This window comes from Bison bison, unplaced genomic scaffold (assembly GCF_000754665.1).
Source record: "Bison bison bison isolate TAMUID 2011002044 unplaced genomic scaffold, Bison_UMD1.0 scf7180017864376, whole genome shotgun sequence".
NCBI classification, from domain to species: Eukaryota; Metazoa; Chordata; class Mammalia; order Artiodactyla; family Bovidae; genus Bison; species Bison bison.
The window spans coordinates 7,634,687-7,648,357 of NW_011494948.1; the positions used below are offsets into that span (position 1 = coordinate 7,634,687).

The following is a 13,671-nucleotide window of genomic DNA, read 5'->3' on the forward strand; positions in this document are numbered from 1 at the left end:
TAATTTCATGGCTGCAGTCACCATCTGCAGTGATTTTGGAGCCCCAAAAGATAAAGTCTGACATTGTTTCCACTGTTTCCCCATCTATTTCCATGTATATACACAGTATTTTCTTTATCCATCCATCAGTTGATGAGCACTTAGGTTACTTGCATGTCTTGGCTATTGTAAATAATGCTGAGATGAATATAGGGGTGCCTGTATCATTTCTAATTAGTGTTTTCATTCTTTGTGTTAAACACTCAAAAGTGGGAGAGCTAGAACATACAGTAGTTCAATTCTTAATTTTTTTAGGAATCTCCATACTGTTTTCTGGAGAAGGCAATGGCACCCCACTCCAGTACTCTTGCCTGGGAAATCCATGGACAGAGGAGCCTGGTAGGGTCCATGGGGTCTCGAAGAGTCGGACACGACTGAGCGACTTCACTTTCACTTTTTACTTTCATGCATTGGAGAAGGAAATGGCAACCCACTCCAGTGTTCTTGCCTGGAGAATCCCAGGGACGGGGGAGCCTTGGTGGGCTGCTGTCTATGGGGTCGCACAGAGTTGGACACGACTGAAGCGACTTAGCAGGAGCAGCAGCATACTGTTTTCCACAGTGGCTACACTAATTTACATTCCCACCAGCAGTGTATGAGGGTTCACTTTACTTCAAATTCTTCTTCATACTTATTGTTATTTTTTGTCTATAATAGCCATTTGAACAGGTGTGAGGCGATTTCTCATTGTGGTTTTAATTTCATTTTCCTGATGATTAGTGATGTCAAATGCCTTTTGGCCATTTTTTCCTTTGGAAAAATGTCTGTTTATATCCTTGGCCCATTTTTTAATCAAGTCTTTTTTTTTTTTTTTTTAATGTTGAGTTGTATGAGCTCTTTTTAAATTTTGGATCTTAACCCCCTATCAGATTTCTGTTTGAAAATAACTTTCTCCCATTCAGTAGGCAGCCTTTTTGTTTTGTTGATAGTTTCCTTTGTGGTGCAAATATTTTTTCTTTTGATGTAGACCCATTTGCTTTTTTTTTCTTCTGTTTGCTTTGCCTGAGGAGACACAGGCAGAAAGTAATTGCCAAGACTAATTTCAAAAAGCAAACTGCCTCTGTTTTCTTCTAGGAGTTTTATAGTTTCAGGTCTTACATTCAAGTCTTTATTCCATTTGAGTTGGTTTTTATGTAGGGTATGAGATAGCAGTCTAGTTTCATTTTCTTTTTTTGCATGTGACTGTCCCATTTTCCCAACACCATTTATTAAACAGAATATCCTTTTTCTATCATATGTACTTGGTTCTTTTGTTGTAAATTAATTGTCCATATGTGTATGAGTTTATTTTGGGGATTTCAGCTCTGTTTTATTGATCAACGTGTCTGTTTTTCTGTTGATATTATGCTGTTTTGATTACTACAGTTTTGTAATATAGTTTGAAATCAGGGAGTGAGACATCTAGCTTAAGGACAGGTGTTTTTAAAATTAATTAATTTAATTGGATGCTAATTACTTTACAATATTGTGGTGGGTTTTGCCATACATTGACATGAATCAGCCATGGGTGTACATGTGTACCCTGGTTCCAAGTCCCCCTCCCACCTCCCTCCCCATCCCATCTCTCTGGGTTGTCCCAGTGCACCCAGGCTTTGAGTGCCCTGTTTCATGCATCGAACTTGGACTGGTCATCTATTTCACATATGGTAATATACATGTTTCGATGCTATTCTCTCAAATCATCCCATTCTCGCCTTCTCTCACAGAGTCCAAAAGTCTGTTCTTTATATCTGTGTCTGTCTCTTTTGTTGTCTTGTATATGCTATGTTATGCTATGCTAAGTCACTTCAGTCGTGTCCGACTCTGTGCGACCCCATAGATGGCAGCCTACCAGGCTCCCCCGTCCCTGGGATTCTCTATATAGGGCCATGGTTACTATCTCTCTAAATTCCATATATATGTGTTAATGTACTGAATTGGTGTTTTTCTTTCTGACTTCCTTCACTCTGTATAATAGGCTCCAGTTTCCTCCACCTCATTAGAACTGACTCAAATGTATTCTTTTTAATGGCTGAGTAATATTCCACTGTGTGTATGTACCACATCTTTCTTATTCATTCATCTGCCAATGAACATCTAGGTTGCTTCCATGTCCTGGTTATTGTAAACAGTGCTGCGATGAACATTGGGGTACATGTGTCTCTTTCAATTCTGGTTTCCTCGGTGTGTATACCCAGCAGTGAGATTGCTGGGTTGTATGGCAGTTCTATTTCCAGCTTAAGGAATCTTCACACTGTGCTCCATAGTGGCTGTTCTAGTCTGCATTCCTACCAACAGTGAAAGAGGGTCCCCTTTTCTCCACACCATCTCCAGCATTTATTTTTTGTAGACTTCTTGATAGCAGTCATTCTGACCAGCATGAGATGGTACCTCATTGTGGTTTTGATTTGCATTTCTCTGATAATGAGTGATGCTGAGCATCTTTTCATGTGTTTGCTAGCCACCTGTATGTCTTTTTTGGAGAAATGTCTGGTTAGTTCTTTGGCCCATTTTTTGATTGGGTCGTTTATTTTTTTGGAATTGAGCTCCATGAGCTGCTTGTATATTTTTGAGATCAATTCTTTGTCAGTTGCTTCATTTGCTATTATTTTCTCCCATTCTGAAGGCTGTCTTTTCACCTTGCTTATAGTTTCCTTCATTGTGCAAAAGGGTTTAAGTTTAATTAGGTCCCATTTGTTTATTTTTGCTTTTATTTCCATTACTCTTGGAGGTGAGTCATAGAGGATCCTGCTGTGATTTATGTCAGAGAGTGTTCTGCCTATGTTTTCCTCTAGGAGTTTTATAGTTTCTGGTCTTACATTTAGATCTTTAATCTGTTTTGAGTTTATTTTTTTGTATGGTGTTAGAAAGTGTTCTAGTTTCATTCTTTTACAGGTCGTTGGCCAGTTTCCCAGCACCATTTGTTAAAGAGACTGTCTTTTCTCCATTGTATATTGTTGCCTCCTTTATCAAAAATAAGGTAAGGACAGGCATTTTAAAGTATGCCTTCTGTTTGAGTCAAGATGGGTTCAGGAACTGGGAAGGCTGCAACTAAAGTAAAAGACTTCAGAGACGACAATACGTGTCACTGGGGTCCTCTGGCTCATTTGTGTAGTTGAAACCAGCATAGGGTGATGGTGAAGCTGGCTTGTAAAGAGGAATAATCTCTTCCTTTCTCATGAATCTTCAAGAGGTAGCCATACTTCATTTCTATACCAAGGTTCTTAAAGAAATTTCCATTGCTTTTCCTTAAATTTTATGAATTATATTTTTACTGTTAAATATTTAAAAACATTTCAATCTTGGACCTGGATGAGACTGCTGTCGGGAAGTGTGGTCTCCGCCTCTGGCCACAGACCTCAGGACAAAACCTCAATTTAGAAATAGGTTGCCAGCTGCGGACCAGGAGGTTTGGCCAACACCCCCTCCCCACCGGGGACCCCCGTCATTCCCCGGAGGGATGGCCGTGGGCGTGATTAGCCAGATGCTGGGGAAGCCCCAGCCGGAGGAGGAGGATGAGCTGATGGGGCTAGTGGACCACGGAGACAGGTCCCACTCCTCGGACGCCAAGCTGGACACCGGGGCAGAGGAGGGAATTCTGGACGTTAGCGACCCCCTTAGCACAGAGGTCAAGCCAAGGATCCTGCACACAGGCCTAAGAAGGAGCGGCAAGTCATCCATCCAGAAAATTGTCTTTCATAAAATGTTTCCCAGGGAAACTCTGTTCTTGGAGAGCACGAAGATCTGTCGGGAGGACGTTTCCAACAGTTTCTTTGCTAATTTTCAGATTTGGGACTTTCCAGGACAGATTGACTTTTTTGACCCCACCTTTGACTATGAGATGATCTTCCAAGGGACAGGAGCACTGATATTTGTCATAGACTCCCAGGACGATTACATGGAGGCCTTGGCCAGATCTACCTCACAGTGACCACGGCCTACAAAGTCAACAGCGACATCAACTTTGAGGTGTTTATTCACAAAGTGGATGGGTCTATCAGATGACACAAAATTTAAACCCAGAGAGACATTCACCAGAGGGCAAATGATGCCCTTGCAGATGCTAGGCTAGAAAAAATTCATGTCAGCTTTTATTTGACAAGCATATATGACCATTCAATATTTGAAGCTTTTGGCAAAGTGGTTCAGAAACTGATTCCACAACTTCCCACCCTAGAGAATTTGCTAAACATCTTTATCTCAAATTTTGGAATTGAAAAATTGTTTCTCTTTGATGTGGTCGGTAAGATTTATATCACAACAGACAGTACCCCTGTGGATATGCAAACCTAGGAGCTCTGCTGTGACATGATGATGTGGTCATTGATATTTCTTGTATTTGTGGCCTCAAAGAAGATGGAGCAGGAACCCCCCATGACAAGGAATCAACAGCCATTATAAAGCTGAATAATACAACAGTTCTTTATTTAAAAGAGGCGACAAATTTTCTGGCTCTTTTTTGCTTTGTTAGAGAGGAAAGCTTTGAAAGAAAAGGGCTGATTGACTATAATTTTCATTGCTTCTGGAAGGCCATCCATGAAGTTTTTGAGGTGAAAATGAAAGTGGTGAAGTTGTGAAAGGTTCAGAATGACTGTGGAAAAAAAAAAGGAGCCACCCCCAACAGGACGCCTAGGGTGCTGCTGTAGGTGAGGTTTCAGGAACATCTTTTGAAATTGGATGTTTCAATGAAGTTGGTGCTCTGTACTGCACTAAAAGAAGAGGAGGAAGGAGATTGGGACACAAGACATATGTTTGTTTAAAAAAAAAAAAATCCTGCCACCCTTTCTTTTAATCTTCTCTTTTTTAAATAAAATAAGCACTTTCAAGCAAAAACTTGTATATTAACAATGAAGTGAAATCTACTCTAACTTCATTACACAAATGTAAAATTTTATGGTTTTTATAAGAAAAAATCCTGTGTGTGTACTGTCAGGAACTGTGTATATTTTGCACTTTTTCATGGTTTTGTTTTCTCATGGAACTAAAGTTTGATAAAACAACTTTTCTAAGCTTTGTTCTGTCCTTGGTGCCTAGGACATGCATACTGAGTCCGTAAATATGGGGCAAATGGAAATTAGTCAAAAAGTGATGTGTTAGCAATGACTTTTTTAAGCATGGGAATCTTTGCTACCAATTTTTGAGAAAAATCAGTTTTCCATGGAGGAACAGATTGGCGCAGCAAGCTCCAGGAGCAATAAGACCTGTCCCCTGTTTATAAAGGATATAAATAGAAGTTTTATAGAATAATATTAGCACCAAACTTATCCAACACTTCTATAGTTGTGAGAGTGCTTCCCTACCTGACAGTTTTTTACAAAATTCTACCTCAACAGCCATCTCTAAAATCATTTTATACAGAGAGGTTATTTCTTTCTTCTGTGTTATTGTTGCCCTTTGGGACCATATTTCCAAAATGGTGCCAATCACTGGAGAGAAATTGGAATGTTGCTGAATTGCAGGGTTTCTGAATGCTATTCTGTACCTGCCACTGAGGCTAAAGTAACATCAGAAGATACATGGTTTCCCAAATTGAGGTGACTGGCAATTGCAGATTTAAAAATATATCCTATATGCTGCTGCTAAGTCGCTTCAGTCATGTCCGACTCTGTGTAACCCCATAGATGGCAGACTACAAGGCTCCCCCGTCCCTGGGATTCTCCAGCCAAGAACACTGGAGTGGGTTGCCATTTCCTTCTCCAATGCATGAAAGTGAAAAGTGAAAGTGAAGACGCTCAGTCGTGCCCGACTCTTAGCGACCCCATGGACTGCAGCCTACCAGTCTCCTCCATCCATGAGATTTTCCAGGCAAGAGTACTGGAGTGGGGTGCCATTGCCTTCTCCGTGTATCCTATATAGTCCTATACAATTTTTCACCTCTGTGGAATGGGCCTCTTGCCATGCAAGACTGCAAATGTTTATTTAGGACTGGTTTCTTTTCTTTCCTTTTTTTTTTTCTTTTTCTTTTTTTTATACATTGCTCCACAATGTAAAAAAGGCAATATTTCAATTCTCTGCCACAGAACTGAATCCTGATGGGTACATTTGTCACCTCTGAGTCTCCTTCTCAGTTGTGACAGTGTGCCTCATGGACTCTACTTGTTTCCACCTTATGATTGAACTAGAGCTCAGCTTGCCAGCAGCATGCTCTGAATAGCTAAAAAAGTAGCCCTGAAAACTGCTAAAGGGCAGTGGGCAAGGATGATCAGAGGAGACATTATAGTTAGCTCTGTGTCTGTTTCTATTAAATTCTTCCTCTTATGTTTACTTTAGACCAACAGCAAGTGAATAGATTCTAAATCTACCCCATCCCAAACTATTTCAAGTAGATAATTCTAGGTCCATCCCAAGGCTCAGTGCCCTAAAGCATGTAGGCAAGTATTAGAAAATATTCATATGTATATATTTTTAGCAGAGCCTCATAGGGATAGCAATGCTGAGCCTAGAAAAAATGGATAGTTCCTAAAGCAACTTTTCCTTAAGACTATCCCTGGCTTCTTTCTATCCTCTCCTCATCCATTCTTCCCCAAGTCCTATTCCTTTGAGGTTGGAAACTGCAGTTTAAGATGGTAGCTGATTTAAGGTTTGAGCCCTCCCAAGGATCTGTGCATTTTGGAAGGAAATTTCTAAAATCATGAAGGTGCCCTAACTCCCTTCCTCATGATTCCTGCTCAGAAGCATTGTGTAGGAATCCAGGGCACCAGGGAAGTCTTTTTCTTAATTTCCAAACCTATAACTTTTTGGACATTTGCCAACATGATACCTGGAGGCTATTCTTACAAATCTAATTCTTTAATATTTTTTGCACAACGTTTCTTTTTGAATAGGCAAACAAAGAATCCCTTTTCTAAAACAACTTTATCCTCAAGATAGAGACATTTGCCTAACTGGTAAAACACTCATTACTTAGGTATATATATATATATATATATATATATTATTGTAACCAGGTGGAGCTTCCATTTTTAAGCTAGGTTTATGATGGGTTTTTGATAAAATGTGCCTGAAATGGCTACTACTTCAAAAGCAAATGATTCTTTGGGGGAAAGGCAAAGTTAATGCTATTGCATCAGACCCAAGTTTATGGTAGTAAGTGCACTCTTTGAATAATGACACATTGATAAATACACTACTGCCTCAAAGCCTTCAGCTTGATGATGACCTCTTAGTTAAAGAAAAATGGAGTTATGTCTAAGCATTCAGTTTCTGAAGTCTGTTACTGAAATCAAAAAATCTCTTCAATTCCTTTTTCATTTTGTTTTTGATATGGGACTTATCTTTCTTGTGTGTGGTCACCTTTATGTCTCAAATCCACCATTATAAATACATACAAGTATACAAAATAATCTGTAAATATGAAGCCCAAATACATGGCTATGGTGACGGCTCTGGAATATTTCTGCTCATTTTCAAATGTTGAGAACCTGACCTACAGATTTTCAGGGCAATTAGAACTTCTGTGTGGGAGTGAGACTCTGAATTATCATCTTTGGTTAGTTTCAGTAATATAGATTAGCATATATGGCCAGAATGGCATATTTCTTTTTTCCTTTTTTTTCAGAGTGGTGTATTTCTGATGGAACAGACATTAAAAACTGGTTGACATTCATTGACAGTACTATTTTGTGAATATAATATATTTTGGGCCCTTAAATATAAAATGAATAAAAACACAGCAATATTGTTATTTACAGGTTATATGCTAACTCTGTTTGAAATATATTCAAGAAAAATAGCTGAATTGTCTTGATTATTAAAGTATGGTATGTATTAATTTTTTAAAATCTTATGTCATTGTTAACTAGCAGCATTGTGTTAGTTTCAAGTGTACAGCAAAGTTATTCAGTTACACATATACATGTTTCTATTCTTTTTCAAGATTTTCAGTTGATTACAGAATATTGAGCAGAGTTCCGTATGCTATATAGTAGGTTCTAGTTGGTTATCTATTTTAAATATAGAAGTGTGTACATGTCAGTCCCAGTCTCCTAATCTATCCCTCCTCCTCACCCTTCCCCTCTGGTAAACATAAGCTAAATTTTTGATTTATTAGAAATTTACAAGGGCGGTCCTAAGATGGCAGAGGAAGAGAACGGGGAGACCACTTTCTCCCCAACAAATTCATCAAAAGAACATTTGAACGCTGAGTAAATTCAACAAAATAACTTCTGAATGCTGGCAGAGGACATCAGGCACCCAGAAAAGCAGCCCATTGTCTTCAAAAGGAGGTAGGAAAAAATAAAAGATAAAAAGAGAGACATATATATGGAATTTAGAAAGATTGTAATGATAACCCTGTATGCGAGACAGCAAAAGAGACCCAGATGTATAGAACAGTCTTTTGGATGCTGTGGGAGAGGGAGAGGGTGGGATGATTTGGGATAATGGCATTGAAACATGTATAATATCATATATGAAATGATTCACCAGTCCAGGTTCAATGCATGATACAGGATGCTTGGGGCTGGTGCAATGGGATGACCCAGAGAGATGGTACAGGGCGGGAGGTAGGAGGGGGGTTCAGGTTGGGGAACACGTGTACACCCTTGGTGGATTCATGTTGATGTATGGCAAAACCAATACAATATTGTAAAGTAATTAGCCTCCAATTAAAATAAATAAATTTATATTTTAAAAAAAGGAAAAAAAAAAAAGAGAGAGAGAGAGAGACAAAAGAGGTAGGGACGGAGCTCCATCCTGGGAAAGGAGTCTTAAAAAAGAGAGGAGTTTCCAAACACCAGGAAACACTCTCACTGCCGAGTCTGTGGCGAGCTTTGGAACCTCAGAGGGCAACATAACTGGGAGGAAAAATAAATAAATAATTAAAACCCACAGATTACGTGCCCAATGGTACCTCCCCCAGAGGAGAAGCAGCGAGATGCCTGCATCTGCCACTAGCAAGTGGGAGCTGGGCAGGGAGGCTCAGACTGCATTGCTTAGAGTAAGGACCGGGCCTGAATGCCCCAAGGACAATCTGAGGGAACTAACTTCAGATAGCAAACTAGACTGTTGGAGAGCTACCCCGCGAAAAGCCCTAACCTAAGACACCGCTAGGCTCACTCACAGAACAAAGGACTGAGCAGAACTAGCTGGCTGTGCACTGGCCCATCCTCCACTGGAGACAGGCAGGCAAGGGCAGCCAGAGCCAGAAAGGGGCAATCGCGGCCCCAGGGAGGTATCCTATACCAAACTGCAAGCAGGCTTCATTGCTAACCAAGACTTCTTGGGATTCTGGGCGGTCAACATCCACCTGAGAAGGTGCCCCAGTTGTACACCCAGAAAACAGAGCGGCAGGGACAGGGAAGGCGATAAGTTGCAGCGACTGCGCTTGCCAAGCTGCTCGGACCCGGGAAGGACACAAAATGCAGGCCCAACCGAGCCTGTGCCTTTGAGGAGTACCCGAGTACCTGAACCTGAGCAGCTTAGACCTGGTAAGTGCATACATCCAAGGGCCTCAGACAGTTCCCGGCACAGCAACCTAGAGCCTGTGCAGTGTAGACTGGGAAAGCACACTTGCTGTGAGTGGGGGCAAACCCAATGTGGCTGAAATACTGCGAGCATGCACCACACAGGCCAGTGATATTGGTTTGCAGTGTTCCTCCCTCCCCACAGCACGACTGAACAAGTGAGCCTAAAAAAGTGGCCACCACCGCCCCCTTGTGTCAGGGTGGAAATTAGACACTGAAGAGACCAGCAAACAGAAGAAGCTAAAACAGAGGGAACCACCTTGGAAGTGACAGGTGCAATATATTAAAACCCTGTAGTTAGCACCAACTTCATAGGAAGGGGCCTATGGATCTTGAGAAGTATAAGCCGGATCAAGCAACTATCTGAAAATGAACTGACCCCACACTGTCCACAACACCAGAGAAAGTCCTAGATATACTTTTACTATTATCATTCTTAATTTTTTTTATTTTTAAGTTCTCTATTACTCCTTTAATTTTCATTTTTATAACCTACTATTACTTTGCAAAAAAAGACCCTATTTTAAAAAGCAAACTTCATATATATATATTTTATAATTTTTGTGACTTTTTTAAATTTAATATTGTATTTTTGAGAATCCAACCTCTACTCTAGATTTTTAATCTTTGCTTTTTGGCATTTGTTATCAATTTTGTATTTTTAAGAATCCAATCTTCAGTACCCATTTTTACTTGGGAGCGAGATTACTGGCTTGACTGCTCTCTCCCCCTTTGGACTCTACTTTTTCTCCACCAGGTCACCTCTATCTCCTTCCTCCCCCTTCTCTTCCCTACCCAACTCTGTGAATCTCTTTGTGTGTTCTGGACTGCGGAGACCACTTAGGGAACTGATTACTGGCTGGATCTGTCTCTCTCCTTTTGATTCCCCCTTTTATCCTCCTGGCCACCTCTGTCTCCTTCCTCTCTCTTCTCTTCTCTGTATAACTCCGTGAACATCTCTGAGGGATCCAGACTGTGGAGAGCACATAGGGAAGTCATTACTGGCTAGCTTGCTCTCGCCCCTTTTGATTCCCCCTCTTCTACTCCTGGTCACCTCTATCTCCCTCCTACCTCTTCTCTTCTCCGTGTAACTCTGTGAACCTCTCCTGGTGTCCCTCACTGTGGAGAAACTTTTCATCATTAACCTAGGTGTTTTATCATCAATGCTATATAGATGGAGAAGTCTTGAGGATACTGCAAGAATAATACTGAAAATCAGAGACAGGAGGCTTAAGTTCAAATCCTAAGAACACCAGAGAACTCCTGAATCCAGGGAACATTAATTGATAGGAGCTCATCAAACGCCTCCATACCTACACTGAAACCAAGCACCACCCAAGGGTCAACAAGCTCCAGAGTAAGACATACCATGCAAATTCTCCAGCAACACAGGAACATAGCCCTGAGCCTCAACATACAGGCTGACCAAAGTCACACCAAACCCACTGACATCTCAAAACTTATTACTGGACACTTCATTGCACTTCAGAAAGAAGAACTCCAGCTCCACCCACCAGAACACTGACACAAACTTCCTTAACCAGAAAACCTTGACAAGCCACCCATCCAACCCCACCCACAGTGAGGAACCTCCACAATAAAGAGAAACCACCAACTGCCAGAATATAGAAAGGCCAGCCCAAACACAGCACTATAAACAAGATGAAGAGGCAGAGAAATACCCAGTAGGTAAAGGAACAGGATAAATGCCCACCAAACCAAACAGAAGAGGAAGAGATAGGGAATCTACTTGATAAAGAATTCCAAATAATGATAGTGAAAATGATCCAAAATCGTGAAAACAAAATGGAGTTACAGAAAAGCCTGGAGACAAAGATTAAGAAGATGCAAGAAAGGTTTAACAAGGACCTAGAAGAAATAAAAGAGTCAATATATAATGAATAATGCAATAAATGAGATCAAAAACACTCTGGAGGGAACCAACAGTAAAATAACAGAGGCAGAAGATAGGATAAGTGAGGTAGAAGATAGAACGGTAGAAATAGATGAAACAGAGAGGAAAAAAGAAAAATGAATGAAAAGAAATGAGGACAATCTCAGAGACCTCTGGGACAATGTTAAATGCCCCAACATTCGGATCATAGGAGTCCCAGAAGAAGAAGACAAAAAGAAAGACAATGAGAAAATACTTGAGGAGATAATAGTTGAAAACTTCCCTAAAATGGGGAAGGAAATAATCACCCAAGTCCAAGAAACCCAGAGAGTCCCAAACAGGATAAACCCAAGGTGAAACACCCCAAGACACATATTAATCAAATTAACAAAAATAAACACAAATAACAAATATTAAAAGCAGCAAGGGAAAAACAACAAATAACACACAAGGGGATTCCCTTAAGGATAACAGCTGATCTTTCAATAGAAACTCTTCAGACCAGGAGGGAATGGCAGGACATACTTAAAGTGATGAAAGAAAATAACCTACAGCCCAGATTACTGTACCCAGCAAAGATCTCATTCAAATATGAAGGGGAAATCAAAAGCTTTACAGACGAGCAAAAGCTGAGAGAATTCAGCACCAACAAACCAGCTCTCCAACAAATGCTAAAGGATCTTCTCTAGACAGGAAACACAAAAAGGGTGTATAAACTCAAACCCAAAACAATAAAGTAAATGGCAATGGGAACATACTTATCAATAATTACCTTAAATGTAAATGGGTTGAATGCCCCAACCAAAAGACAAACACTGGCTGAATGGATACAAAAACAAGACCCCTATATATGTTGTCTACAAGAGACCCACCTCAAAACAAGGGACACATACAGACTGAAAGAAGGGCTGGAAAAAGATATTCCACGCAAATAGAGACCAAAAGAAAGCAGGAGTAGCAATACTCATATCAGATAAAATAGACTTTAAAACAAAGGCTGTGAAAAGAGACAAAGAAGGACACTACATAATGATCAAAGGATTGATCCAAGAAGAAGATGTAACAATTATAAATATATGCACCCAACATAGGAACACAACAATATGTAAGACAAATGCTAACACGTTTGAAAGGGGAAATTAACAATAACAATAATAGTGGGAGTCTTTGATACCCCACTCACACCTATGGATAGATCAACTAAACAGAAAATTAACAAGAAAACACAGACTTTAAATGATACAATAGACCAGTTAGACCTAACTAATATCTATAGGACATTTCACCCCAAAACCATGAATTTCACCTTTTTCTCAAGTGCACATGGAACCTTCTCCAGGATATCACATCCTAGGCCATAAATCTAGCCTTGGTAAATTAAAAAAAAATTGAAATCATTCCAAGCATCTTTTCTGACCACAATGCAGTAAGATTAGATCTCAATTACAGGAGAAAAACTATTAAAAATTCCAACATACAGAGGCTGAACAACACGCTGCTGAATGAATAACCAACAAATCACAGAAGAAATCAAAAAATAAATCAAAATATGCATAGAAACCAATGAAAATGAAAACACAACAACCCAAAACCTATGGGACGCTATAAAAGCAGTCCTAAGGGGAAAGTTCATAGCAATACAGGCATACCTCAAGAAACAAGAAAAAAGTCAAATAAATAACCTAACTCTACACCTAAAGCAACTAGAAAAGGAAGAAATGAAGAACCCCAGGGTTAATAGAAGGAAAGAAATCTTAAAAATTAGGGCAGAAATAAATGCAAAAGAAACAAAGGAGACCATAGCAAAAATCAACAAAGCCAAAAGCTGGTTCTTTGAGAGGATAAATAAAATTGACAGACCATTAGCCAGACTTATCAAGAAACGGAGGGAGAAAAATCAAATCAATAAAATTAGAAATGAAAATGGAGAGATCACAACAGACAACACAGAAATACAAAGGATCATAAGAGACTACTATCAGCAATTATATGCCAAAAAATGGACAACTTGGAAGAAATGGACAAATTCTTAGAAAAGTACAACTTTCCAAAACTGGACCAGGAAGAAATAGAAAATCTTAACAGACCCATCACAAGAACGGAAATTGAAACTGTAATCAGATATCTTCCAGCAAACAAAAGCCCAGGTCCAGATGGATTCACAGCCGAATTGTACCAAAAACTAAGAGAAGAGCTAACAGCTTTCCTACTCAAACTTCCAGAAAACTGCAGAGGAAGGTAAACTTCCAAACTCATTCTATGAGGCCACCATCACCCTAATACCAAAACCTGACA

At 39.9% G+C, this 13,671-nt stretch overlaps 1 pseudogene; it reads left to right on the forward strand.

The window, feature by feature from the left end:
• The first annotated feature begins 3,478 nt into the window (after positions 1 to 3,478).
• On the forward strand, positions 3,479 to 4,664 carry LOC105000980 (annotated as a pseudogene).
• The last annotated feature ends 9,007 nt before the right edge of the window (positions 4,665 to 13,671 follow it).